This window comes from Trachemys scripta, chromosome 11 (genome assembly GCF_013100865.1).
Source record: "Trachemys scripta elegans isolate TJP31775 chromosome 11, CAS_Tse_1.0, whole genome shotgun sequence".
NCBI classification, from domain to species: domain Eukaryota; kingdom Metazoa; phylum Chordata; order Testudines; family Emydidae; genus Trachemys; species Trachemys scripta.
The window spans coordinates 27,715,480-27,718,779 of NC_048308.1; the positions used below are offsets into that span (position 1 = coordinate 27,715,480).

Consider the following 3,300-nt stretch of genomic DNA (forward strand, 5'->3'; position numbering starts at 1 on the left):
CAGGTCTTCGGCAGCAGTTCGGTGGCGGGGGGTCCTTCCACTCCGGGACCCGATGCCGAAGTACCCTGAAGACCCGCGGACAGGGGCCCTTCCACCCCGGGATCCGCCGCCGAAGTGCCGAGTCTTTGGCGGCAATTCGGCGGCGGGGCCCCCCGCCACCAAAGTCCCCAGGCTCCCGGAATCCTCTGGGTGGCCCTGCTCCTGGCTAGTTTCCACACAACTTCTCTCTGTTTTTCAGGCCTAGTTTTTTCTGAATAAGCCATACCTTGAGTGCTCAGTTCTTGCCATAACCCTAATGAATGTTATACTGTGTATTTTCTTGTAAAATCCTTGTTTTTTTCAGATGCAATTAATTCTTCCAGAATATTGGTGCTGGTTGGTTAGTTAAAGCATTTGGAACACATTGTTCATTTTGGGCCAAATCATGGGCCATTGTGTCATCATAACAGTGCATAAACCGTCTATTCTGGTGCTATGTTAGCTTGACCTTTTCTGAGTAAGACAGAAAGATGAGGGAGGCGTATCTCTGGGGCTGGAATAGAGATGAATGAATAAATGAATTTCTTTGCCAACATAAATGAATTTCTTTGCCATCATAAGTGACTCTTAAATGCTTAAAATTAGTTCCTTTTAAGATGTGTATTTCCAAATATTTTGTATGTGATAACTTCCTAATGCCATTGTTATGTGAACTGGAGATGTTTCAGGTAGAAATATAACAAGGTTATTTTATGTTGTAACTGGTGATTAATGTAAGAAGCCATTGAATATAGAATATTCATATTAATTGGGGAATTAGTTATCTGGTAATGCTTTCACAACTTCTTTACCAAACTCTTAAAGAAAAATCATCTCTCCAAAGATTGCTAAGAAAAAGGACAATGACTTATTAAATAACAATTCAAGTTTAAAAACTCTCTTTAAGAATTAGCTATGTTTAAAAAGACCATTTTTGTGAGCTGAATAACTTTTAATTTAGAAAGGAAGAGTGTTTTGAGTTATTTGGAATAGAATTTCAACTGTTGCCAAGCCCAGATGAAACTAAAGAGAGATGTCAGAAAACAGACTGAATAGAAGAAAAAAGTTAAAACTCTAACTTTAAACATGAGAATTCCTTTCTATGAAGACAAAAGCTGTATAATCGTCAAGTTAAGGAAAAATTACAACTCTGCTGCATATAAAGTAGCAGATCACTCGTGAGCTGAAACTGCTAACAAGTCAACCTAGAAAGATGCTGAGACAATGAACGGTTGACAACAGCTAATTTTAAATCTAGCCAAACCTGAAAGAGGTGTGCTTTCCTCCTTCTGTGAAATTATAGGAAAGAGAAGGTATAACAACTTTCTGAACTGAGCAAAAAGCAGTACATTCTGCTCCCATCCTCCACTTGGCAGCATTCATCGCAGCCCCACAGCTCTGCTCAGCCTGTCTTTACAACCAAAACAGCTAGAAGGAAACAGCTACAGAGCTGCATCAAGCAGAAGCAACCTTCCAGGTAGAGATGAGAATATCACCAGGACCTCAGCATGTGTTGGTGAGATAAAGTTTTAAAAGCACTGCCAAGGAATTAGATTTAAATGTGCTTGTAATTACTTATTGAAATGCTATGGTATTTAAGTACTAACAGCTCCTCCTGGTAAACACCAAAATGTTAAACCATGTATTCCTAGAAAGGAAACATAAGCTAACCTTTGGTAAACAGTGAGAAACAGTGGTACTCCAATAGGATTTAAGAGTCTTAATATTTATTAATTCTCTGGTCTCAAGACAGCTTCTTGAATGGCTTCTTTTTAGTAAGCAACTTAAATACTTCCTTGTTTCATAGACTTAGTTAAGCTCCGCTATGTTCATTTATAAATTGTTTAGGTTATCAATGATGTACCAAATAGCATTCACTTAAGTGAAGTTTCTTTGGCCATCTATAAAATGGTTTCATTATCTGGGATATACTGAACTAGGATTCTACAAATTTGGGGGGGAATATATTTCTCTCACAAAGAGACATACAGAAGATATTATAACTGAAGTAATAATTGTTCTTTTGTTTTTACTTATTTTCCTGTCGGTAATCATCATCATATGCAAGCTCAATTGTGCTTATGTTGCTTTTCTATTATTGGGGTGTCCCCTAAGGCATGGTAAAGAACTCCTTGTGACTAAAACAAAGGGAGTTATATCCCTGGATTGTCATTATGAGTGAGAATTGTCAAGATTTGGCTGCCATTTCTTGTTTCTCTAGACTGTAAAGTTTTAGCAATTTGGAAGATAAAAACTGCTTGGTGTTCAGGAACCTTCAACACCCTTTTCCATCCCACAGGGTTCACCATCTCCCTAATACCATTCTAATCAGCCTGCAAATAGACAGAGCCACAGATTTTGTCTCCTGACTAGAGGTCTGGTGTTCAAGAACCAGGAGGTGTTATGTGACAACTTGAAAGACAGTGTCCTCTGCTCTAAATACAGTGGTGTCAAATGGGCCTTATGCAGCACAAGGAGCAGGGAAAGAATGTGGCCCATGATTAAATTACCATTTAACAGTTCAGGAGCTTTTACTCCTCAGCTCTATAGATTTTGCAGCTATTTATCATGATCTGGGAGTGTGATGTACAAAACGGCTACAAACATTTTATTTACTGTGTCACTGTGTCATTTAAAACTTGAAAAATAAATACACAAGTCAGATTTGTGTTGGTAGTTTCTCCTTCCCATTTGTGTTACAGATTTCCTTTCCTTTAATATCAGAGGGGTAGCCGTGTTAGTCTGAATCTGTAAAAAGCAACATAGGGTCCTGTGGCACCTTTGAGACTAACAGAAGTACTGGGAGCATAAGCTTTCGTGGGTAAGAACCTCACTTCTTCAGATGCAAGTAATGGAAATCTCCAGAGGCAGGTATATATCAGTGTGGAGTTAACGAGGTTAGTTCAATCAGGGAGGGTGAGGTGCTCTGCTAGCAGTTGAGGTGTGAACACCAAGGGAGGAGAAACTGTTTCTGTAGTTGGATAGCCATTCACAGTCTTTGTTTAATCCTGATCTGATGGTGTCAAATTTGCAAATGAACTGGAGCTCAGCAGTTTCTCTTTGGAGTCTGGTCCTGAAGTTTTTTTGCTGTAAGATGGCAACCTTTACATCTGCTATTGTGTGGCCAGGGAGGTTGAAGTGTTCTCCTACAGGTTTTTGTATATTGCCATTCCTGATATCTGACTTGTGTCCATTTATCCTCTTGCGTAGTGACTGTCCAGTTTGGCCAATGTACATAGCAGAGGGGCATTGCTGGCATATGATGGCATATATAACATTGGT

The 3,300-nt window shown here is 39.4% G+C and overlaps 1 long non-coding RNA gene across 1 annotated transcript in view; it reads left to right on the forward strand.

The window, feature by feature from the left end:
* The first annotated feature begins 1,453 nt into the window (after window positions 1-1,453).
* Window positions 1,454-3,300, forward strand: part of LOC117885139 — a 39,058-nt gene continuing 37,211 nt past the window's right edge. The window contains exon 1 of the long non-coding RNA XR_004647724.1: window positions 1,454-1,534. This is a non-coding gene — a long non-coding RNA (uncharacterized LOC117885139). The remainder of the gene's footprint in view (window positions 1,535-3,300) is intronic.